General features: G+C 37.8%; 1 protein-coding gene and 1 pseudogene across 2 annotated transcripts in view; one reads left to right on the top strand and one right to left on the bottom strand.

Annotated features, from left to right (window-relative positions):
- LOC114081744 (ubiquitin-conjugating enzyme E2 E2) overlaps positions 1–26,712 on the bottom strand; it is a 309,382-nt gene that overhangs the window by 109,233 nt on the left and 173,437 nt on the right. The window lies entirely within an intron of this gene.
- On the top strand, positions 3,238–3,804 carry LOC114081700 (COMM domain-containing protein 7 pseudogene; annotated as a pseudogene).

The following is a 26,712-nucleotide window of genomic DNA, read 5'->3' as shown; positions in this document are numbered from 1 at the left end:
GAGGCTTTTATCCATTTTCTGAAATGTTTAAGAAGGTGAAAAGGAAGAGGGCTTGCCAGTTCTCATATCAGGTGCATGGCCACCAATAAATGGAAAAATTGCTGAGGTACTCAAAACTATTGCTGTACTCACGTGGCAGGGTAGCAGTAGGCCCAGTGGCCAGGAAGACTCCTCTTCAGGGGTATACTTCCTCACTAGGGGAAGGGTCCCCATGTGGGGCCTTCACACTGGTGGGACCTTCCCCGTTATGGGGCTGGGGTTCCTGCCAGTGAAAAATGGGAAATTTCACTGTTAGCCAGCTTTGAAACTTTTACCCACTGAGCTAATAAAAACACTGCTTACTGGATTGTTTAGTTAATTCAAAACAGAGTCATATGAGAGAAACTTTTAGAACTGATTAACCATGACATATGTTCTAATTTGGTCTGCCCTTCAGTCCCCCAGGAAAAATAACCTGTAGTGTTACTGGAACTGTCATTAAGATCTTAGGTTTAGTTAAATGTTGAAAAGATTAAATTGAACCAGCTATTTTTTGTTTTCCAGTCTGGATAAAAAATAAGAGTAACTGTCTTTTAATTATTGATAATGGGCAGTGGAGAAAAGCACAAATATAATCATATATAACAAAAACCTCACAAACTTTCACTGCTTCTCATTCTCACCCCATTCAGACTTTTAAAATTAGAGCTAAAGATGAGAAGTGAACGTTTTAATTCATCCACTCATTTCTGACCATTCTGTAATTTGGTACTAAATAACAGTTATGAAACGGTCAACAAAGACAAGGATGTGTTGCTTTTGTCAAACAAATTTTATGAAATCCATGTAAGCAGTTTGTTGATATTTTAAAGTGTGGCTAACAATAAAAATCCCCCATGAACTATTCATTTATAAAATGTTCTCTACTTCCATGATATGAACATTTTCATTGCTTTAGGTATAACACACATAATTACAACATAAAATGAAAGGTGTTTTCCTATTGACGTTTTGAAACTCCAAAACAGTTACCCTAAATTCGTCCAGTTTAAACTCTTCCTGCCAATATACTTTATATTCGCATACTACAGCATATCTTGGGCAATTAAATAAGGGCCAATTCACTTGAACACTATGGATACTTCAGGATGACAGATAACATCACATTTCTAAAAACCAAAGAAAAGGCAGAAAATTGAAGTTTGTGGTTAATGCTGAGAGGGGAGATGCAGAAGAAGTAAATAGGCGGAGCTGTGCACTGAAACTCAAGACATTACCTTTCCCACCAGGTAGCAAAGATTCTGGATCTTCCTGACTTACTCTCTCAATCTCTTGAGTAGCAGCTTTCCCCTCTAATCTCTTGTAATTATGCTCACAGACAGCAATTTAGAGGTCAGGTTATTATAAACTGCATTTCTCTGTACTACAATGAAGGTGGAAGGACAGAGAAAGGAATCATAAGCATGAAAAAGTGTTACATAAAATTAGATGATAGATTTGAATATAAATTATATCATTTTCTAATTCACAAGAGAAGTTTATTTTAGATAGAAGGTATTTAGAGAACAAGTACTTAAGGAAAAAACTATAGGTTTCTACAATGAGAAATACTAAGAATTACTGATTAGCTTCCAATCAGAATCTTTATGTTAGACCATGCATAAGAAAATATCAAGTAAGTAAACTATTCCTAATTCTATTAAAAACCTCCATTATATGTTTGCTGATCTGGCCAAAATAAGGTTGTAAAAGTTCAATTTTTGACACCAACAGTGTAAAAAGTATTTCCAAAGTATACAGTCAAACAAAAACACTGCCAAGGACATAAAAATAAAGATTACATCCAACACTAAACATCAAAGGCAGGCATGTCTTTCAGGAGTTGACCAAAGTTCCTAAGGATAGGACTGGAACGCTTCATGGCCAGAGTTTCAGTCTAAAAAGATTATGAGGTCACTGACCTGGACATATTCATTCAAAATTAAATTCTGCTAGACTTCCTGTCTACCCAGAAATGCTCTGTTATCCACAAATAAAAATTTCTTCACAACAGGCTTAGCCATTAGGAAAAAACTGCCTTAGATAAAGAAGAGTGATTTTTTAAAAATAGATATGTATTCCTCTGAACACTTATGTTGATAGTTTGCTATAATGTCACAAAGTTTTTCTACAACCTTTTTTCTTAATTACAACATTCAAAAACAGGACAGCAATGTCTGAAAGTACAAATAATGCTCTGTTCTAAATTCTATGACAAAATTGTTCTTTACAAAAACTTATATAACCTTGAGGATAGTTGAAGCTGTCACATCTAATAGTGCTGGTTTCCTCTACCCAGAAGCATGTGGTGAAGAGGAGCTGAAATCTAGTTGGAGCTCTGTCCACCTGTCTTTTACATGCAACTGCAAGGCTCTTCTGGCCTAAGGAAAGGAATACCTTTTTCTAATTCACATGAAAGGCTATATTATGTTAACAAAGCTTCTGAGGATAACTACACAGTGCCATATTTCATTGACCATAAAAGTTATGCCATTATTTTATGAATTACTAAAAGAAATCTTGCCAAACTATAACAGTGACTTCTTATCACATAAAAATATTTTATACTTTATTACTGAAAGAGATCTCTTAATAAGTTTAACAGTGATATTTAATAATATGTCAGTTCTGAGTACACACACACACAATTATGGGAGCGATAAAATTACTAATCTTCCTCAAAGAGTCCCAACTGTTTTGAATCTTGAATTCCTTTTCAGCTCAGATATCTGTTTTTCCACAAAATATAGACGTTTGTATGATAAAGAGTAATGTTGATGCAGTATATCTTGAAATATTACTCCATTTGCATCTCTGAAATTTTCTTCCAAGCTGTTTATATTCCTTTCCAAAATTGTTTGTACATGCACAGGAAATAATAATTAACTCACAATAGCTACATGACCCAAAGTGATTAATATTAGAAATGCTAAAATGTGGAAAATATAGGTTTCTTAGATGAGATTAAAAAAAAAACAGGAACCCTGATTTTGGAGGAAAATTTTTCTTTTTCCCCCATTTCATCATCTAATTGTTCATTCCTTACATTGTTATTAACTGACTGAAGTGACCTAGGGAATAAGTTAGGGACAGAGATGAACAAAACAGGCAATGACACTACCCTCAAAGAACTCATGTAGAGAATGGCATTAACTAACCATAGACAGTTAAGATAAAGAAATAATTGTTAGAGAAAGGTTGCAAGTCCCCTCCCTGAGGATGAACTCTTCTCCTCTCTGGAGTCTTAAGGTAAGCTGTCTCACAGTTCTCAGTACAGACAGAAGAACTTTTTTCTACTTCTTGAGCTCCAAAGCAATGTAAAGATTTTTGGCACAGCTGTCTGAATTTGGAATTACCACTCAGATCAGTATTGGCCCCCTAAGAAGCATCACAAAAAGCCTTCTCCCTGGTTCCAAATGGTTCCTTAAAGAAGAGTCTCAACAGCTGAGCAGATTTACATGGGTTTCATAATGCTGGGTTTTAGGGAGGAAAAAGTCCCTTATGTGTTGAAAAGTGGAAACAGAATGCCCCTACACTTTTTCAATGGTCCATGAGTCAGATCCTGATGATTAATCAGTTTATTAATAGGGAGTGGAAGTTTGGAGTGACATCTGGGAACAGCAAATTGGACAAAGTGGGAAGAATTTTTTTTTAACCAATTAAAATTGGCTGTTAATAAAGGACATTAAACTGCAAATTTGTATACAGAACTAACAGGGCCTCAAGTTCTACAGAATCCTGAATGACATGGAACAGATCAGAACCAGCATGGGTTGTTTCAGTTGATTTCAGTCTCCCTGACCTCTTCTTGCTATCTGCTGAGAGGCACCTCCCTCAGGCCTGTGGGCACTCAGTGAGTGCAGTCCTACTAACCCAGGTAAAAAAAAGTATCTGAGAAAACAACAGGATTAAGTACTTAAAGAATCCTGCATGATATCCCTACAAACTCCTCTTAAGGGAACCACCATCACCTATTTCACAGGACATTTTTTGATACTCTGACAGGTAAAGCATCTGTAAAGTAAATAAATGATGAGATCACTCAAGATTGCACAGTGAAACCAAGAATTGTTTATGACTACAGGAGAGCTCCCTTTGATTTCCACATGCTCTGTATTTGTGGTGGTGGTGTGGTACCAGTTTTGTTTTTTGAGATGAGATTGCCCAGGTGTCCTGAACTCATGGCCTCAAGTGATCTTCCTGTCTCAGTCTCCCAAATATCTGGGACTATGCATGTGCCACCACACTTAGCTGCCAAGCAGTTTTTAATGAGATGCCAACGTATAAATACATGCATGGTTTTCTCTGAAAAGAATTCAGTTCCCAGTTGTCAGTTTTTTTTTTTTCCCCCCCTGTTTAATGAGGTAGGTCTTTAGAGGCTATCTTAGCTTGGGTTGGCTCTAGCTTACCATCTCTGTTGGTTAAATGATGAATAAAAAACATTCTAAACAAAACAAAACAACGATTATCATAAACAGCATTAAGAAAAAAAGACATTTAGTGCCATAACATATATCTGATTTGCCCTGGTGAGGAAAACCATATAACATCTTCACAGAGGAAGAAATGGGTTATACAGAGGAAAAGGCCTGTGTAAAGAAAGACAGAATGAGTAAATAACTTTTTTTGCATGGATAACGTGTACTAGGAAAAAGGAAAAGCCAGGCTTTTTGAGTACTACTACAACTGGACATGAAACTACACCAAATATGGGGGTACCCGAACTGCTATCATGTTAGAGTGTGGGTTTATGGAAGCCACATAATTAATGAAGCTATCGGCCAAATCTCTCTCATGATGGGTGCAAAGGATCTGCAGACTTACTTGGAGTTATTTCCCCAGTATTCAAGTGTGTAACTGGAAACCTTCACATTAGCTCTCTGACATGGGTAACAGGTATCATTTTTCAAAGAAGAGCTGAATACAAGTCCCTGAAACTTTCCCCCCACTACTCTATTGTCCATCAAGATTCTAAATCAAAGCAACACTATATACTAGGAAGAGTTGCAGATATGTTAACACCACTATTAAGGACTTAAAGATGCAGACAGGTGGTGGTCCTTATTATAGCTTCTTTCTCTATATTGCATGGCCCAACAGAAAAAAATATGTGAATAATAATAATAATAATAATGGATCACTATAATCTGAAACTAGTTGAAGGCCCAGTTGTAGTTGTCATGGTATTATAAAATAGCCTTTGGCATGTGATGCTTAGTTACTGATGTGGCAACAGTTTTTCTCAGTCTCGATCTATGGGGAGAATCAAAAGCAGATTATCTTCACAAAGGCAGGAACAGCATAATACCTTGTCCCAGAATAAAGTCAATTTTCCTGAACTTCAAAATTCAATCGGCCTAGATTATCTTCACATACTACTATACTGATGACAGCATATCAACTAGATCTGATGAGTAAGAAATGAAAAGCACAGACAACCCAGTGCAACACAAACAAAAGACACCTTGCTAAAATTAAGGGGTATGGTAGGCACACTGCTTAAGTTTGTAAGGAGTCCAGGGATCTGAGATATGCTGAGAATATTCTCAGGTAAAGAACAAGTTGTTACATCTCTCAACATCGACCCTTTAATACAAGGTAGGTTTCTTTGGAGTTTGAAGGCTGCATATTCCTTACTTTAAAATACCATTTTTTTTACCCATTTGTCAGAGACTTGGAAAGATGACCCAGAATAAAATAGAAGGCTCTGTAGTCGGTTCAGGCCATTAGGCATCTGTGATCAGTGCATCTGATGGTACAGGATCTTTGAAATCTCTGTTAATCACCAAAAAAGAAGTCACAATGAATATTGCTGGGGTTTTGGAGCAGAGAACAACTATATTTAAAAAAAAGAAACAGCTTCCAGTATGTTATAGGGCCTAAGTAGAACCTGCATGCCTGTGAACAAATGACTGATTTTTTAAGTATCTGTTAAGTCATAAGGTTAGATGGACAAAAAACCAGCCTGCTATATGATAGAAATGGCACTTTTGGTATTAGGTACAAATACCTTCAAGGGCATGAGTAAATTACATTTACATGTAACTCAGAATCTCAAATCACCAATGCCTTTTTCTTTCATGATCAACTAACAAAGGAATTCAAATCTAGCCAAAAACTTAACTGCTGCTGCATTGCAGGCATATTCAGGAGTACACCTAAAAAGGTAAATGGCAGGTAAGAGCAACTGAAGCAATAACTTTGTTATCCATTTCAAATGGAGGGAGAAATGCCCGGTGCTACAGTTATGCCCTGACACGTGGGCAGTAGTGAATAGGCTGGCTGTTGTATCTGGAGCCTAAAAAACAACCAGGAAAGAAAAGGTGATAAGTAAGTCTGACAAAGATGGACTGGGTGCACATCAGGTGCATTTTTGTGTCTTTCATTAATACCTATCAGGAAATATGCACCAAAATGTTAATAGGTGTTCTCTAATGTCAACAATGAGGTGGACAGAATGACTCATTCTATGGATGTTAACCAGCTTCCCACTTAGGCCACCAGAGTTGACACAATGGGCCCACAGTAGAGTAGCTGAAATGCTTCCTTTTTATTAGGCTGAAAAGCTATTGCTAAATGCCTAACCTGCCAACAAGGGAGACTGGTGTCAAGCCCCTGATATGGTACCTTTACTGGAGATCAGACAATCACTCAAGCTAAGGTTGATTACATTGGGGTGGGAATGGGAGTGGCAGTGGAGTGGCAATGGTTTTTGTCTTTACAGAATACCTGCTCTGGATATGGATTTAGTTTTCAGTTCCCAATACCTTTGCTACTAAGGTATAATGCAGGGCATAAATGGATATATACCACGTCAGATCCTCCCATTCTCACTTGTGCCTTATTTCATCTGTCTCCCCAGCACCAACTTCACACAAGTATAACCTGATAGTACACAATATCAACCTGATAGTGCCCCACCTTGTGGCTTGCCTCTCACTCTAGGGTATCTATGTTGATGCTGCTTTGCATTCCCACTTGCACAACACTCCATGAACTACCTGTGGGTTATGGAGTGGCTAATATACTATAGGGTGAATCTCTGAGCAGTAAGAAACAGAAACTAGTGGCAAAATTTTTCCTCCATTCTCCCTTCACAACACACAGTCTTAAGACAGTTAATATGATTTCTCAAGGATGATCCTATACGACTGAACAGTAGGAGACAACTCAATAGCTTATCCATGCATTGGCTTTCCCCCTATAAAAGTACATTCTCCTTATCCCTCGTTCAACTTATTGGAAATGCATTGCCTAACAAAGTTAATAACACATGGCCCTCTGCTTCAGGCTCTACTTTCTGGGAAGTCAAGCTAAGACAGACCTGATGGTCTGTGGTGTCTTTATTATATGAAAGAAGTAATTTCTTTTAAGTAACCAAAGGCAGAGATAAGATCATTTAGGCAGAGAGACAGAATCAGAAGAGAAAAGAAACTATAACTTCATATATTAATGGCTACAAGGAGGAAAATGGCCAGAAAGGAAGACTGTAGAGTAGCCCAAAATACGTGAAAAAACTGAAGAGTTGTTATTCTGAGGGAATTTAATAGGGGCATGAAGGTAATGCATATCTAAGGAATTGCTGCTTTTTAATTACTAAATGTGGTTTGATCCTGACTGCTATGGATATTTGATGTGATGTATTATCAAACAAAATTAAATATACAAATATAAGTGAGGCAAACATTTTTTCAAAGCAACTTCCTTTGAGGAAAACCTCAGGCAGAGCTATCCAAGAATAAAGGAATCAGAAACCACTGACCAGGTCCACTTATCTGAGCCTCTCTGGAATACAAACTAGTAGTGGACACAAAACAAGAAGAAGATAATCTGACTTGCTAAGTTATTAGTTTACAAAATTCTACCTTGTGAGGATTTCTTTTGAATTAAAAAAAAAAAGCCTGTGATGTTAAAAAAAATTAAAGACTCATAAAACAAGTTTTTGTAAGGAGATATTGTAGGGGAAAAAAACCCCATATTCAAACACATAGAAAGCTCAGTGCCCTAAGTAAAGCACTTTAATTTAGTTTAAATTATACTTTAATTTAGTATAATTATATTAATAAAATTACACTTCACAGCAAGACTTTCTTCCCTAAACACAGGAAAACATAAGGATACATAAAAATGCTTCATACATCTTTATGAATACTTAGGATCAGAAAACAAATCTTCCTTAATACTTAGAATTTATCACATGGCTAAAAGGTAAGCAATAATGCCATCTTGTGTTATAAGAAGCCATAGAGACCTTTTGTGATGGCAGTGGTGATTAATTCTATTTGAACATCAGCCATGAAACCTTTTTTTTTAAAGTGAAGAATTGTTTTAGTATTTTTTAAAAAAATATTTTTGTTTAGTTGGTTGTTGGACACAATACCTTTATTTAGTTATTTTTACATGGTGCTGAGAATTGAACCCAGGGCCTTGCACATGCTAGGCGAGAGCACTACTGCTGAGCCACAACCCCAGCTGTTTCATTTCTTCAGTTCATTAAAATGTCTCTTTATTTAATTAAGTATTAATGACAAAATTTGTTCTGCCTGATTTTCTCCCTGATTACCTGTCCCTTTCAGTCAATATTCCTAGCCCAATTTTAATGTTTGATAAGTGTAACAATACTCTAGATCTTTATTTTAAAAATGCATTCATGTTCTTTTCCTCCAAGACAGGTTTTATTTGTGTAGCATGCATTACAAAGGCTACACTTTGGTCCAATGTTAAAAATATAAAAGTCTGGGGCTAAAATCTAAACTTCTAACTAATCATATGAACCCTGGGAATATCAATTGAAATCACAAATCGAAGTTTTATAATAACATTCTTAATGTACTTAAATAAATATGTAATGTTTTTGAACATAAGTATTACAATAATAGTAAGTGTGTTTCAAAAGTTCCCAAGTGGAGAGTTATTTTCTGCCGCAGCTTTTAGCAATTAAAAACATAACATATTTAAAGTCTTTAGCTCATAATATTGCCTCAAATGTTATACAGTTTAAAACTACCTTTCAAAAGTAATAGCATAAAACTATAATGAATATGCTATCAGTAAAAAACAAGAGAATCAATGCTATCTATCTGCAATGTTGGTAGCCTTCCTCAGCCACAGGAGCCTTAGAGGAAGTCAGCAGCTCCTCTAATGAACCAGTCTGTGCTTCTTTTCAACAATTGGGCCAATTTGATCCCTATTTAAAGAAGGTGGAATAGCCTCTATTTATCAAGCTTTCTTTCCTCAACTCTTCCATCCTTGATCAAGTAGACAGTATTCCAACAACTCTAACTCATTTGATAAGCACAACAGCTGCCTTCCAACACCAGAGTTGGTATTAGTTCTTATCTGAGGCTTCAGAATGCCCAAATGACACAATACTAGGTCAAATGGCTTGAAATTCAGTTTCAAACTAAGAATCTCAGCACTTTTTTACTAGAACTCAGTATCCAAACAGTCCATTCTCTCCCTAGAATTCTAACTAAAATGCCAGTGGCAAGGGTTTTTTAAAATAGTCTCTAGGTAATTTTCTGTGTTTGCTTCAGCAGAAAACTAATCTGCCTAACAATAAACAAGTCTCAGGATTTAAATATTCAGCTACACTGCTGGGAGTCAAGAGGGGATTCTATCTAGGAAGAGCAAGAAAAAAAACTTGGAAGGATGATCCAGCAGGAAATATCTTCAGGACATCTTTTAAAATTATTACAATTATCTTTAAAGCCAAGTCAAACAATAACTCAGACCTTCATGATATTTTATATCTGAAAGCTATTCTCCTAAAAGTGAAAAATTTAAGCAGCATACAAATTAACTAGACTGAAACATTTAGGTTGATCTTACTTTAATCTTTTATCCCAGGATCTCATCCAACAGCTCTGTATTTCAAAGCACTGGCATATTTATTTGGCTGGCATGATCTATGACCACTTCCTTTCTATCAAGAAACACAATTTTTCTTTTCTTTTTTTTTTTAAGAGAGAGAGAGAATTTTTTAATATTTATTTTTTTAGTTTTCGGCAGACTCAACATCTTTATTTGTATGTGGTGCTGAGGATCGAACCCAGCGCCGCATGCATGCCCTGCGAGTGCGCTACCGCTTGAGCCACATCCCCAGCCCACAATTCTCTTTTGATGCTCAAAGAATTCACAAAGTATGAACCTGGGCCTATATAGACTTTGAGGTGGAAATGTTAACACAGAGCTAAAAAGCATTCAATACTTTGTATCTTACTAGGCATTTATTTTTAAAAAAGGATAAGAATGTCTACAATTAATAAACAGTTTCTTTGGTTCCACTGGTGATTCTTTCAGATCAATTGTTGATATAGGTAGGTTACATAGCCAAGGAAGCTCAATCCGTGTAGGCTAAACACACTGAGAGTGCTGTGGTACATCTGGACTGGGTGGGACATGGGTGAGAAACGCAATGCATTTTGGCTTAAGCTGTTCATTCACTTAAACACATAACATAAAAATATACCTCTTTTTCTATTTTTCAAAAGTTGGTATAATTAATGGCGGTTCCAAACTCTTTTGAGGGGAGAGGTAGGGACAGAAGCTAGAAGACAGGCTGGAGAGTATTCATTGAAAGAGTGTGTATGATACATTCCAGGTCTTCTAAGACTCCCTCTGACAATCTCTTATGGTCCTAGAGGGTTTGGGCAGTTGGCATTCTAATTCCTTTTCCATTTTCCACCTTAATCCAAACATACATCCATAAGAATTTCCGGCACAATTCCATGATTCAGGCTTAAAGGGGTCTGAGTTAGGCAGCATCTCCTGGAAGAGGTCAATAACAAACTCTCTGTCCCCTCCAGTCCTTGGGTTCCTGGCAAATGCCCCTTAACTATCTGTGTTGATCAGTTAGAAAGAAATTTTTCGTTCCCTTTTGCAGTATAAATGAGGAATATACATGAGGATATGCCATCATGTTATCCCAGAGAAATACCCTAAATAAACAATAGCTTTCAAAATTCACATCAAAACAAACTCAATGTCAAGGAATAGAAAATATTTCACTTGATCAACCTATGTATAGTAACCAAGTTCCTATTCAAAATTTTGTAACCTCAGATTACCTTGTTGGGAAAATGGTCTAACTCTTTATTTGGGGGCAAATCTAATGATATTCATGTCTTCCTTACTATAAAGACAATAATAGTTAACCAGTATGTGGTGTGGTAAGTATTCAAATATGCTTGGAAAGAAGGCACTAACCTTATAAGAATACTGATATTGTTATTAGAAAATTTGTAGCTATGGTGATAAACCTAACAAGCATAAACCTATATTCAGATTCTTTCATGGTTTGAAACCAAATGTTTAAATTTATGAACTATGATAAGCATTTCTTTTCTATTTATATACAGCTTGGGCCATATGCCACAATACTTAACTTAGTAAACATTTCAAGACTATAGCACACATATTATTTTATGTTTGTCACACATAAAATTAAAAAGGAAAATTTTAAATGCTTTAAAATTTTAATACCCAAGAGCTCAATGATTGCCTGTCATCAATTTACTTTCACAATACCATAAAATTCACTTATATCATCTAATATAAAATATTAGAACTATACAAATAGAAAAGTATCTGCAACTTAATTTGAGAATATTTGTCCCTTTTAATTCAAATATTTTCCAGCCTAACTCGTGGAATGAGACCTGGAAGAAGAGAAAGAGCCAGACACGAAAGGAAGTGTGTTCCAGGCCAAGAAGAAAGGCCCCGAGAGATAAAAACCTGGTGTATTTTAGAAACTGGAAAGAAGGCTATTGTGGTCAGAGCCTACTGAAAGTCAGGAAAAGGAGCAGAAAATGGGGCTTCAGAGACAGGTGAACAGCCAGCTCATGGATGGCCTTGTGAGTCTGAAGGAGGAGCATGATGAAATCTGTGTGTACTGATTTACCAACAATACACAATCCTTATTTCTGTTCACCAGAGTCAGAGTCTCAAAGGCAGAAACCATCTCTTATTTTTTGTGCATCTTGTTTAGCCTCCAAACCCAAAGTATTATGCAAGGTACTCCGTAAAGTATTTCCTAATCAAGATGAAAGATGGGGTGAATGTAATTCTTTGCAGGAATAGTAGGAAAGCTGTAATACAGGAGATGTAATTGTAGAGATGGAGGAGCATTACAGCTTGTGATATGGCTGTGGAGGGGAAGTAAAGATGTTCTAATAAAAATAACATGGGATATGAGGAAACAAGATTTGGGGGAGGAAAGATAGAATCTATATAAAAAAACTTTTGCTGTGTGGAAGAAAGCTAAATTAAGACATAACTACTTTCCTCTAAAATGGAAAAAAAGTTCTTAAATTATCTTCTCCAATAGTGTGGATCTGGAAAGTCCTCCAACAGTGGCACTGTTGGGAGGTGGGTGGAAATGTTAAGAGGTGGGGCCTAACTGGAAGAGGTGGGTCACTAAAAACTTGTCCTTGAAGGATGTATCTTGTTCCTGGCTCTTCCTCCTCTCCTCTCTCTGTGGTTAATGGGCTGCATGAGGTGAAAAGCTTTGATCTGGTGCTCCCAGGGGGCATGACATTCTGCCTCACCACAAGCCCACAGCAATGAGGCCAAACAATTATGAACTGAAACCTGTGAACTGTAAGCCAAAATAATTTTTTCCTCCTTTAGGCTGACTTTCTCAGGTATTTTTTCATATTAACAGAAAACTGAATAACACATCTTACAAACAAGTATGCGCTTGTTTTTTTTTTTTTTTTATGAGAATACAACAGATGCTACAGTGTTATGAATTCTTTAGGAAATAAGACTAAAAATGCCCATAAAAGAAAAGTACTCAGTTACTATTAAAATGTTAAGATGTGATACTAGATAAAGAAAGAAATATCATGAAAAGTAGAATGAACATAGGTACTGGAGTCAGAAAATCCATAATTTGAATCCCAGTTTAGTCAGTCTGGGGTAAAACGTAAAATTCACGTTTCACATCATGTGCTTCTTGACTTCTGGTCAAACTGGCAAGGCCTTGAATAACCTAAGCCCAAGTTTCACTCCCTACTCTGGTCCAGAAGAAAAGGAACCCTAGAAATAGTCATCTTTATCAAAGGGGTCAGAGGCAGTTGTTGCTTATCCTTGAGTAGTAGGTTTCAGTTTTTTGCCTGCTTGAGGAATTATTCAAACAAGTCCATTATATCCTTCTGTGGGAATGAGGGACACCCCACACCCTCTTAACCTATAAAACCTGTCAGTCTCCCACAGCCCTTATTCACTCTGTTCCTAAGTGTAACTTTCATATGACCTGGTGAGTGTGGAGTCTTTCTCCCCTAGGGCATTGACTGTATGTGACTAATAAACTCTTGTCCACCTCATCGGGTGCATTTGGCCATCTCTATGGCCATATGACAAGAATCTTTCCCTGATCAATAGAGTAAAAAGCAAGGGATGAAAACAGCCACTTTTTGAATATGTAAATGAGACCTCAGCCAAATAAGTTTCATCTCTAGCCTTTTTATTCTGTAAACTAAGATTTAAAATATTCACCTTATAGATTATTGTATAAACATTGTGTTTACCAGTTACTATTGTGTGTATCATGTCTAACAGTACAATGCTATTCTCATGATTAATTCTACCAATACCATCCTTATCCTATTACTTTCCCCTAATATCAGAAATGTTACTAGTTATTTAAAACCTCTAAAATAAAAATTAATAACAGAGTTTTAACAGTAAGTGGAGAGATAAGTGAAATTAACCAGATTTGATTTAAAAGCCATCTGGGTTATTTATTAGAAATAACTTAATTCTAGTCACCACAAAAACACTACAAGGAGAAGTTACATGAGTTTTGAACAAATAATATAAGTAGACATGAAATCAAGACTACTTTCAAGATATTGAACATTTGGTTGAACAGTACCTTTGATTTCATGAATCTGGTTATGCAGATGATGCATCAATTTATAGCAGTAAAAGTCTGTTCAATAGCTAACATGAAAAAAAAAAACTGGTTACTTCACAAAAACTGCATGGTATAAGCATAAAAACAGACATACAGACCAATGGTACCAAATAGAAGGCAGATAAACCCACACATCTACAGTCAAACGATCCTTGACAAAGGTGCCAAAAATATACACCAGAGAAAAAATAGTGGTTTTTGTTTTTATTTTGGGTACTGGGAATTGAATTCAGGGGCACTCAGCCATTGAGCCACATCCCCAGCCCTATTTTGTATTTTTTTTTTTTTTTTTTTTTTAAGAAGGGTCTCACTGAGTTGCTTAGTGTCTCATTGAGTTGCTGAGGCTGGTTTTGAACTCATGATCCTCCTGTATGTCTCAGCCTCCAGAGCCATTGAGATTACAGTAAAGTTGTGCGCCAGCAAGCCAGGCAATTGTCTGTTTATTTATTTATTTAAACAGTGCTGGGAAAAGTGGTTATCCATATATAGAAAAATGAAACAAGACTCTTATCTCTCACTCTCCACAAAATCAACTGAAAATGGATCAAAGACTTACGAATTAGACCAGGAGCTATACAACTCCTAGAAGAAAATGTAGGGTCAATACTCCAGCATATAGGCACAGGCCACAGCTTTCTCAATAGGACCCCTAAATTTCAGGAATAATGTCTAGTTAATAAATAGAATGGTATAATATTTAAAAGCTTTTGCACAGCATAGGAAACAATTAGGAAAGTGAAGAGAACCCTCAGAATAGGAAGATAATATTTGCTATCTACTCTTCTGACAGCAGATTTATATCTAGAATATATTAAAAAATCTAAAAAAATTATACCAAAAAAATCAAATAATTAATAAATGGGCAAATGAATTAGACACTTCTTAAAAGAAGAAATACAAACTGTCAACAAATACATAAAAATATGTTCAGCATCATTAGCAGTTAGGAAAATGCAAATCAAACTGCACTGAGATTTCATCTCATACCAGTCAGAATGGCAGTCACAGAATACAAATAATAGCCAGGCTTGGTGGTGCATGCCTGTAATCCTGGCAGTTCGGGAGGCTGAGGCAGGAGGATCACGAGTTCAAAGTCAGTCTCAGCAATGGCAAGGCACTATGCAACTAAGTGAGATCCTGTCTCTAAATAAAACACACAAAAAAGGCTGGAGATGTGGCTCAGTGGTTAAGTACCCCTGAGCTCAATCCCTGGTACCAAATATATACATACATACATAATGCTAGAAAGGATGTGGAGAAAAACGAACGCCTTTACATTGTTGGTAGGACTGTAAATTAGTATAACCACTATGAAAAGAAGTATAGAGTTCCTCCAATGACCAGGCATGGAACCACATGGCTATACAACCCCTTAGTATTTATCCTGAAGAATTAAAGTCATCATACTACAGTGATACACACATACCCAAGTTTATAGCAGCACAAGTCACCATAGCCAAACAATGGAATCAGCCTAGGTATCCATCAACGGGTGAACGGTAAAGAAAATATGGTACATATATACACAATGGAGTTCTATTTAGCCAAAAACAAAAATGAAATTATGTCGTTTGCAGGAAAATGGATAAAACTAGAGACCATTATGTTGAACAGACAAAGTTGATCTCAGAAGGTCTAGGGTCATGTTTTCTCTCATATGGAAGCTAAAGAAGAAAAAAGAAAAGAAAGGTGGGGGCAGATCTAATGAAAATTAAAGGAAGATCGGTAGGGGTGGGAGGCGGAAAGGAGGAGGTGCTGGGAAGTGATACTGGCCAAATTACATTGTTATATTGTGTGCATGTACAAATGTGTAACAACAAATCTCACCACCAGGCACCAATTTAAAAAAAGTGGAGAAAAATCAAATCATCATCATCAACAACAACTGGTTACTTCAGATAAAGATGGGGGGTGGCACTAAATAAATTTTTACTACAGGAAAATTTCCTTTTCTTTTTTTTTTTTTTAATTTTTTATTGTTGGTTGTTCAAAACATTACATAGTTCTTGATATATCATATTTCACACTTTGATTCAAGTGGGTTATGAGCTCCCATTTTTACCCCATATACTGATTGCAGAATCACATCAGTTACACATCCATTAATTTACATATTGCCATACTAGTGTAAAAATTTCCTTTTCTTTCACATCTTAACAGCAACTACTTATTAAAACGCATACTCTGGTGTATCAATGTTTCCTGAATTCAGTGGTATATTACTAAGTTTCTGTATTAATGTGTTTGGAGAAAAGGGAAATTACAAAATATATAATCTTATTAATACTCATTGAAATTTAGTTTATGTACAATTATAATGCAGCCCAAAAACCCCACAAAAAATGAGGGAAAGGAAAATATAGAACTATAAAAATGGGTAGGGGAAAGAGACTTATACAATTATAGCATAGACAGCCTTTTAGAACATTTTGGAGTGTCTTTTTTGGGGGGGGTGGGGAACAGTGTTAGGGAACAAATCCAGGGTTTTGTGCAGGCTCAGCAAGTGATCCACCACTCAGTCCCCAACCCCTGGAGTATTTTTATTTATTTATTGCTACTAAAAACTGTTTGACTTTAGACTTTGCTTTAGAGGCACTGGTACACAATTTTGTCATTTTTGTTAATGCAGATTTTATTCTCTTCAGAATTTGACTGGATATTGAAATATTACTTATTTAAAAGTTTAAGAGGGGGGGATCCAACATGGCGGCCGGCAAGGAAGCAGCACTTTCAGTATCTCCACATTAACCGGATCAGAAACACCCATTAAAACAGCTACATTCTACCTACTGAGGAACTTCTAGCAAAATTCCGCTGAAAGGAGACCTGCCAGGAAGCAGTAAGTTATACTAGAGCTGACAGTTGGCCCCAGACAAGTGAATCTTGGCCGGCCGCGGACGCAGAGGTCCAATCCTGCAGCCACCGCCCAACCGGCTCTGCAAGCGGCCACCGGCGGCCCGGGGCAGTGAGAAGGGTCCACGCCTGGCCCAGGAGACGGCTCCCGCCATCCTGGCTCTCCTGGCGGCCCCGCTCGCTCGGTGATCGGCCACCCCGCCCGCCCGGCTCTTAGCCATGAGGCCACTGCCTACCGGGTTCTACAAGCGGCCCCCGGCGGCCGGCGCGCCGAGAAGGGTCCCCGCCTGGCCGGGCAAACGGCCTGTGCCCTCCCGGCGCTGCTAACGCCCCGCCCACCCGGCAAACGGGGCCCCCGCCCTCCGGGCTCTGCTGGCACCCCGCCCGCGGCCACCACCCCAGGCTCTGCAGTCAGCCCCCAGTGGCCCTGCGCTTCGAGAAGGGTCCCTGCCCGGCAGACGGCCTGTGCCCTCCCAGCTCTGCTAACGGCCCCGCCCCCACTGCGAACGGCCCCGCCCACCCGGCAAACGGCTCCCCCCCTGAGACGGCGTGAAGGAAATCTAACCAAGCCTTTATGAAATAGCGAACTGGGAACTAAAACCAGAGATTGGGTCAGACCAGAGACAAGCCAGTTCCACCCCTCCCTTCGGACACTCCAGCAAGGAGGCAGGGGCCCGCCATTGCAGAGAGGGGAAGTCACCAAAGTTCGGCCAAAGAGATTCCTTCCCAGCGGAATCTACTTTGGCAGGTGTGTGACTCCCACCCGCATCAGATACAAACAACCGGGAAACTTCAAAATCTCTCCGGGGGCGTGACTGTAAGGGCCAAGGGACTCCCGACCCCCAACTCCCAATACTGCCAGTGACGTGGGCGTGACTGTAGGGGCGGAGGGAAGCAGAGAAGACTCCCCACCCCCAACTCCCCCAACCGCCAACTGAGAGGGCGTGACAGTAGGGGCGGAGGGAAACAGAGGACACTCCAGACCCCCAACTCCTCCTACTGCTAGCGGAGTGGTCGTGATTGTAGGGGCTGAGGGAAGCAGATGGGATCCTCGACCCCCAACTCCCATTACCACCAGTGGCGACACCAATGGTCTTAGCCGCCAGACTCCGAAGGTGTGCCCACCAAAGGGGTCAGGAAAAATTAAACTATTGACTCCCAGAACACAGCTCCACAGCACTGGGGCTTAGATGAATGACAGAGAGAGTGCTCAGTCATTAGGGAAATAGAGCACCCAGAGGTGCTGAAAGTGTAACCAAATCCTTGGAGAACCTCCTCCGGTGCACAGGACCTGGCTGGCTGGCAGGAGGAAGGGGAGGAGGGGCCGTAGAAGTGAAACGGCTCTGGACCAACAGGATTGAGAGACTCCCAGGAGCCGCCTTACAGGGATTGCTGTTGACACATTGAGGGCAAATCTCAGCCTGGAGGGCACAGCTTTGCCTACGGGAAGAGAAGAAAATGGATCTCTAAGACCTAATTTTATTTTATCTTTTCTCTCCCTTTTTCCCTCTTTCTCTCCCCTTCCAAGTTTTATTGTTCTTTCCATTCTCCTATATGCTATCTAACTCCCCCTCCTTCTTACTTTTCAAGAGCACCTTCCTTTCCCTTCCCCCCAACTTTTATCCCAAGCATTACGTCCTCCATTTCATGTAACTGTCTAAATGCAAACAGGTGAATGTTTCGAGGCCGTCTATAGTGCTCCTAAATACCTAGCTACTACCAACACCCTGATCCAATTGACGGTTAGCATCCCCCTTCAGTAGAGCAATCTTCTAAAGTAGCCAAGACATACTAACCCGTATACCTTCATAGCACCCAACATAAAGTCCTAAGAACAAAAAACAAATCACTATATGCATACAAAATCCGGAAGCCCTTTATAAATTGAATGAATCAGCTCTAAAGTACAATAAAGCCCAACATCTATAGGCATAATCTCCCACCACAAAGGAGAAACAACAGATATAAACAAAGCCAAAACAAATGTATAGGAGAAGGCAGTTACAAAGCAGTCAAATAGAGCTGGAAAGTAACGTGAACAACATGAAAAAACCAGGGAAAAAAGGAGTACAGATAATGCAGGACAACTTAAATCTACAGGAGGACCTAGAAGCATCAGAAACATGGACAGGGAAAGAAATCAAGGCATACCTAACTCAGATGGAACGGAATTTTAGAGAAGACATGAGACAGCAAATCCAAGAATTGAAAGTATATTTTGAAAACCAACTAAACAAACAAATACAAACTGCAAAGAACGAGCTTTACCAGGAGATAGAGATCTTAAAAAAAAACCAAACAGTGATTTTAGAAATGCAAGAAACCATAAACCAGATTAAAAATGCTAACAAGAATATTACAAATAGACTAGATCAAGTAGAAGTCAGAACATCAGATAATGAAGACAAAGTTTATCAACTTGAAAAGAATATAGTCAATACTGAAAAGATGCTTAAATCTCACGAGCAATCTATCCAAGAGATATGGGATTTCATCAAAAAACCAAATTTGAGAGTCATTGGGATAGAAGAAGGCACAGAGATTCAAGCCAAAGGAATGGACAACCTATTGAATGAAATAATCCTAGAAAACTTCCCAGAGATGAAAGATGGAATGGATTGCCAAATCCTGGAAGCCTACAGGACCCCAAACATCCAAAACTGTAATAGGCCAACTCCAAGACATATAATTATGAAGATAGCCAACATACAGAACAAGGAGAGAATATTAAAAGCTACGAGGGAAAGGAGGCAGATTACATTCAGGGGTAAACCAATTAGGTTAACGGCTGATTTTTCATCACAGACTTTGAAAGCGAGAAGATCCTGGAACAATGTATTTCAAAAGCTGAAAAATAATGGATTCCAACCAAGAATACTGTATCCAGCAAAATTAAGCTTCAGATTTGACAATGAAATTAAAATCTTTCACGATAAACAAAAGCTAAAAGATTTCGCAGCCAGAAAACCAGCACTGCAAAGCATTTTGGGCAAAATTCTACAAGAAGAGGAATGGAAAAACAGTGCCCAAAACCAACAGCGGGAGGTATCTCTGTAAAGGCAGAGGAAAACAACCAAAAAGTAAAAACTAGCCAAACTAAAATAAATAAATAAATAAACATGACTGGAAGTACAAATCATATTTCAATTGTAACCTTAAATATTAATGGACTAAACTCACCAATCAAGAGACACAGGCTGGTAACCTGGATCAAAAAAACAAATCCAACAATATGCTGCCTTCAGGAGACTCATATGATAGGAAAAGACATACACAGGCTGAAGGTGAAAGGTTGGGAAAAATCATAACACTCACATGGCCCTCGGAAGCAAGCAGGAGTGGCCATAATCATATCGAATAAACTCAACTTCAAACCTAAGTTAATCAAAAGGGATAAAGAAGGACACTATATCCTGTTAAAAGGAACTATTCACCAACAAGACATAACAATTATCAATTTATATGCACCAAATAATGGTGCAGCAACATTCATAAAACAAACTCTCCTCAAGTTCAAAAGTCAAATTGACCACAACACAATAATTATGGGTGACTTCAACACACCGCTCTCGCCATTAGACAGATCCTCCAGACAAAAGCTGAATAAAGAAACTATAGAACTCAATGACACAATCAATAACCTAGACTTTTTTTTTTTTTTAATTTTTTTTTATTGGTTGTTAAAAACATTATAAAGCTCTTGACATATCATATTTCATACATTAGATTCAAGTTGGTTATGGACTCCCAATTTTACCCCAAATACAGATTGCAGAATCACATCAGCAATAACCTAGACTTAACCGACATATATAGAATATATCAACCATCATCAAGTGGATACACGTTCTTCTCAGCAGCACATGGATCGTACTCAAAGATAGATCATATATTATGCCATAGGGCAACTCTTAGTAAATATAAAGGAGTGGAGATAATACCATGCACCATATCTGATCATAATGGAATGAAACTGGAAATCAATGAAAAAAGAAGGAAGGAAAAATCCTGCATCACATGGAAAATAAACAATATGTTACTGAATGATCAATGGGTTACAGAAGACATAAAGGAGGAAATCAAAAAATTCTTAGAGATAAACGACAATTCAGACACAACATACCGGAATCTATGGGACACAATGAAAGCAGTTTTAAGAGGGAAATTCATTTCCTGGAGTTCATTCCTCAAAAAAAGAAAAAAACAACAAATAAACGAACTCACACTACATCTCAAAACCCTAGAAAAGGAAGAGCAAAACAACAGCAAATATAGCAGAAGACAAGAAATAATTAAAATCAGAGCGGAAATCAACGAAATTGAAACAAAAAAAAACCATTGAAAAAATTGATAAAACTAAAAGGTGGTTCTTTGAAAAAATAAATAAGATCGACAGACCCTTAGCCATGCTAACGAAGAGAAGAAGAGAGAAAACTCAAATCACTAACATACGGGATGAAAAAGGCAATATCACAACAGACACTACAGAAATACAGAAGATAATTAGAAAGTATTTTGAAACCCTATATTCTAATAAAATAGAGGACAGTGAAGACATCGATAAATTTCTTAAGTCATATGAGCTGCCCAGATTGAGTCAGGAAGACACACACAATTTAAACAGACCAATAACAAAGGAAGAAATAGAAGAAGCCATCAAAAGACTACCAACCAAAAAAAGCCCTGGACCAGATGGGTATACAGCGGAGTTTTACAAAACCTTCAAAGAAGAATTAATACCAATACTTTTCAAGCTATTTCAAGAAATAGAAAAAGAAGGAGCTCTTCCAAATTCATTCTATGAGGCCAACATCACCCTGATCCCGAAACCAGACAAAGACACTTCAAAGAAAGAAAACTACAGACCAATATCTCTAATGAACATAGATGCAAAAATTCTCAATAAAATCCTGGCGAATCGAATTCAAAAGCATATCAAAAAAATTGTGCACCATGATCAAGTAGGATTCATCCCTGGGATGCAAGGTTGGTTCAATATACGGAAATCAATAAATATTATTCACCACATCAATAGACTTAAAGATAAGAACCATATGATCGTCTCGATAGATGCAGAAAAAGCATTCGACAAAGTACAGCATCCTTTTATGTTCAAAACACTAGAAAAACTGGGGATAACAGGAACTTACCTCAACATTGTAAAAGCTATATATGCTAAGCCTCAGGCTAGCATCATTCTAAATGGAGAAAAACTGAAGGCATTCCCGCAAAAATCTGGAACAAGACAGGGATGCCCTCTCTCACCACTTCTATTTAATTTAGTCCTTGAAATACTAGCCAGAGCAATTAGACAGACAAGAGAAATTAAAGGCATAAAAATAGGAAAAGAAGAACTTAAAATATCACTATTTGCGGACGATATGATCCTATACTTAGAAGACCCAAAAGGGTCTACAAAGAAACTACTAGAACTGATAAATGAATTCAGCAAAGTGGCAGGATATAAAATCAACACGCATAAATCAAAGGCATTCCTGTATGTCAGTAACAAAACTTCTGAAATGGAAATGAGGAAAACCACCCCATTCACAATATCCTCAAAAAAAATAAAATACTTGGGAATCAACCTAACAAAAGAGGTGAAAGATTTATACAATGAAAACTACAGAACCCTAAAGAGAGAGATAGAAGAAGATCTTAGAAGATGGAAAAATGTACCCTGTTCATGGATAGGCAGAACCAACATCATCAAAATGGCGATATTACCCAAAGTTCTCTACAGGTTCAATGCAATGCCAATCAAAATCCCAACGGCATTTCTGGTAGAAATAGATAAAGCTATCATGAAATTCATATGGAAAAACAAAAGACCCAGAATAGCAAAAGCAATTCTAAGCAGGAAGTGTGAATCGGGAGGTATAGCGATACCAGATTTCAAACTGTACTACAGAGCAATAGTAACAAAAACAGCATGGTACTGGTACCAAAACAGGAAGGTGGATCAATGGTACAGAATAGAAGACACAGAGACCAATCCACAAAATTACAACTTTCTTATATTCGATAAAGGCGCTAAAAACATGCAATGGAGAAAGGATAGCATCTTCAACAAATGGTGCTGGGAAAACTGGAAATCCATATGCAACAAAATGAAGCTGAACCCCTTTCTCTCGCCATGCACAAAAGTAAATTCAAAATGGATCAAGGACCTAGATATCAAATCAGAGACTCTGCACCTGATAGAAGAAAAAGTTGGCTTCAATCTACACATTGTGGGGTCGGGCTCCAAATTCCTTAATAGGACGCCCATAGCACAAAAGTTAATAACTAGAATCAACAAATGGGACTTACTCAAACTAAAAAGTTTTTTCTCAGCAAGAGAAACAATAAGAGAGGTAAATAGGGAACCTACATCCTGGGAACAAATCTTTACTCCTCACACTTCAGATAGAGCCCTAATATCCAGAATATACAAAGAACACAAAAAATTAAACAACAAGATAACAAACAACCCTATCAACAAATGGGCGAAGGACCTGAACAGACACTTCTCAGAGGAGGACATACAATCTATCAATAAGTACATGAAAAAATGCTCACCATCTCTAGCAGTCAAAGAAATGCAAATCAAAACCACCCTAAGATACCATCTCACTCCAGTAAGATTGGCAGCCATTATGAAGTCAAGCAACAATAAGTGCTGGCGAGGATGTGGGGAAAAGGGTACACTTGTACACTGCTGGTGGAACTGCAAACTGGTGCGGCCAATATGGAAAGCAGTATGGAGATTCCTGGGGAAGCTGGGAATGGATCCACCATTTGATCCAGCTATCGCCCTTCTCGGTCTATTCCCTGAGGACCTTAAAAGAGCATACTATAGGGATACTGCCACATCCATGATCATGGCAGCACAATTCACAATAGCTAGACTTTGGAATCAACCCAGATGCCCTTCAATAGATGAATGGATTAAAAAACTGTGGCATTTATACACAATGGAGTATTACGCAGCACTAAAAAATGACAAAATCATGGATTTTGCAGGGAAATGGATGGCATTAGAGCAGATTATGCTAAGTGAAGCTAGCCAGTCCCTGAAAAACAAATGCCAAATGTCTTCTTTGATATAAAGAGAGCAACTAAGATCAGAACAGGGAAGAAGAGCATGAGGAAAAGATTAACATTAAACAGAGACGAGTGGGGGGAGAGAAAGGGAGAGAGAAGGGAAACTATGGAAATGGAAGGAGACCCTCATTGTTACACAAAATTACATATAAGAGTTTGTGAGGGGAAAGGGGAAAAAAAAAAACAAGGGAGAGAATTAAACAACAGCAGATGGGGTAGAGAGGGAAGATGAGAGGGAAGGGGAGGGGGGATAGTAGGGGATAGGAAAGGTAGCAGAATACAACAGTCACTAATATGGTATTATGTAAAAATGTGGATGTGTAACCGATGTGATTCTGCAACTTGTATTTGGGGTAAAAAATGGGAGTTCATAACCCACTTGAATCAAATGTATGGAAGATGATATGTCATGAGCTGTGTAATGTTTTGAACAACCAATAAAAAAAAAAAAGTTTAAGAAAAACCATAATAAAGGTTATGCTACTCAGTATATGGATGCCATATTGAGATTAATGTACCTTTTAAACATAGTTCTTTGGCTATCACATTCAATAAAAATTTAAGCACTACCTTAATGTAGATTATTATAAACATGTAATAAAATTGTACAGGTATAAAGCTTATAATAAAAATAAACAGAATACTGACTGCTCATATGCCATAGTTGAGTATTAGTTGGTTTCAAAAGCATTGACTTTTGCTCAAGAAACCAACAATACTGTAGTTAATCTATTAGCTTCAGATAGTGTATATTAGCTCTACACTATTGGAAATCTTTATGTTTCTATGTCTAAATAAAACAGGTTTCACTATATATTACAAAAATACACATATAATATTGAGGATTTATTTTAAATATAAATGAGAAAAGAAAAGGAAGTCTCTTTTCTCTCCTTACAAACAGGGTAGTTGAACATTTTTCCATTCAGTTCATATGTATTCCTGTATTCTCGTTTAGAAAAAAAAGTAAGACAGGATATGCTTTGGTTAATTAGCTTTTCTCAAGAGTTGTAAATTTACAAAAGAAGCTCAATGATGGCACAGATTTTTCATTTACTCTCATTCTGTTAAATCTGTCTTTCCCTTGGGCTGAATAACTTGGGAGTGTTAAACTAATCCCAAACTTGGATTAGTGTTTAAAAAATACATATATAAAGACAATCTGTTTTTTTTTAAATTCCTCATATCGTATGATATTTGCAATACTTCAATCAATATTCAGCTAATTATAGCCAATAGGATGCAAACAGCCTATATAAATTGACATCAATTTATAGACACGCTCATGAGAACAAGACTTTGATACACTGTGCTGGAACAGAATCTGGCTTTCTTTAATTATTTGTTGAATGAAGAAACATCTGGCAAAACCATTTCTCTGAACAGTCAGATCTACTTTTGGCTTCCATTAACATCTTATCATATATGTACCTGTTAAAGGCACAAAAAGCTGCAAGTTTGGTGTTAAATACACTCAGTTGCAGGATAGTTAAGAATCTTTTTCTTATGATATAAAAAAATTATGATATCCTTATATAAGGACAGATCACAAATAAAATCTATTCATTTCATTATCAACAGCAAAAAATCAGTATCAGAAAACTAATCTGTGTGCTACCATTATGTGGAAATAAATCCATAATGTAAATTCACCTCTAAAGAGTTGGGAGGCTTTAATTTCTCTGGCCAGTGTTGAACAGAAGTGGTGAGAGAGGGCATCCCTGTCTTGTTCCAGATTTTAGAGGGAATGCCTTCAATTTTTCTCCATTCAGAATGATGCTAGCCTGAGGCCATAGCACAAGAGTTAATAACTAGAATCAACAAATGGGACTTACTCAAACTAAAAAATTTTTTCTCAGCAAAAGAAACAATAAGAGAGGTAAATTGGGGGCCTACACCCTGGGAACAAATCTTTACTCCTCACACTTCAGATAGAGCCCTATTATCCAGAGTATACAAAGAACTCAAAAAATTGGACAATAAGATAACAAATAACCCAATCAACAAATGGGCCAAGGACCTGAACAGACACTTCTCAGAGGAGGACATACACTCAATCAACAAGTACATGAAAAAATACTCACCATCTCTAGCACTCAGAGAAATGCAAATCAAAACCACCCTAAGATACCATCTCACTCCAGTAAGATTGACAGCCATTAGGAAGTCAAACAACAACAAGTGCTGGCGAGGATGTGGGGAAAAGGGTACACTTGTACATTGCTGGTGGGACTGCAAATTGGTGCAGCCAATTTGGAAAGCAGTATGGAGATTTCTTGGAAAGCTGGGAATGGAACCACCATTTGACCCAGCTATTCCCCTTCTCGGTCTATTCCCTAAAGACCTAAAAAGAGCATGCTACAGGGACACTGCTACATCGCTGTTCATAGCAGCACATTTCACAATAGCAAGACTGTGGAACCAACCTAGATGCCCTTCAATAGACGAATGGATAAAAAAAATGTGGCATTTATACACAATGGAGTATTACTCTGCATTAAAAAATGACAAAATCATAGATTTTGCAGGGAAATGGATGGCATTAGAGCAGATTATGCTAAGTGAAGCTAGCCAATCCCTAAAAAACAAATGCCAAATGTCTTCTTTGATATAAGGAGAGTAACTAAGAACACAGTAGGGACGAAGAGCATGAGAAGAAGATTAACATTAAACAGGGATGAGAGAGAAGGGAAATTGCATGGAAATGGAAGGAGACCCTCAGGGTTATACAAAATTACATACAAGAGGAAGTGAGGGGAAAGGGGAAAATAATACAAGGGGGAGAAATGAATGACTGTAGAGGGGGTAGAGAGAGAAGAGGGGAGGGGAGGGGG

This window comes from Marmota flaviventris, chromosome 1, assembly GCF_047511675.1.
Source record: "Marmota flaviventris isolate mMarFla1 chromosome 1, mMarFla1.hap1, whole genome shotgun sequence".
Lineage (NCBI taxonomy): Eukaryota > Metazoa > Chordata > Mammalia > Rodentia > Sciuridae > Marmota > Marmota flaviventris.
This window is presented reverse-complemented; position numbering and strand designations above follow the sequence as displayed.